Genomic DNA, 356 nt, shown 5'->3' with positions numbered 1-356 from the left:
CTTATTTACAAGCTGTTATTGGGGTTTATTCCTGTTCTACAATTTACATCGAATTTGGTTTCCATGTTTTATTCTCAGCCATTCAATCGTGTTGATTTTTTTCTGCTTTTTTCCGGATTTTTGCGGATAAGGAGAAGAAAGACCATCATACATTTTTGCTGTTCCTGCTCGTATCACATTTTATATCAATATTCACAAGTTTCATCTGCCAATAAAGATGCGAAAATAGGAAAGAATAACAGAATAAAAGTCAGCAGACAAATATCGCCAACATTTACAACCAGAGGATATTGCAGATGGCATTAGATTATCCTATATCGTTGCCAACAATATCAGCGGGGTATGTGCAGTATTCC

The sequence above is a fragment of the Penaeus monodon genome, chromosome 22 (genome assembly GCF_015228065.2).
Source record: "Penaeus monodon isolate SGIC_2016 chromosome 22, NSTDA_Pmon_1, whole genome shotgun sequence".
Taxonomy (NCBI): domain Eukaryota; kingdom Metazoa; phylum Arthropoda; class Malacostraca; order Decapoda; family Penaeidae; genus Penaeus; species Penaeus monodon.
The sequence above is the reverse complement of the archived record's forward strand: the minus strand, read 5'-3'. Positions refer to the sequence as shown.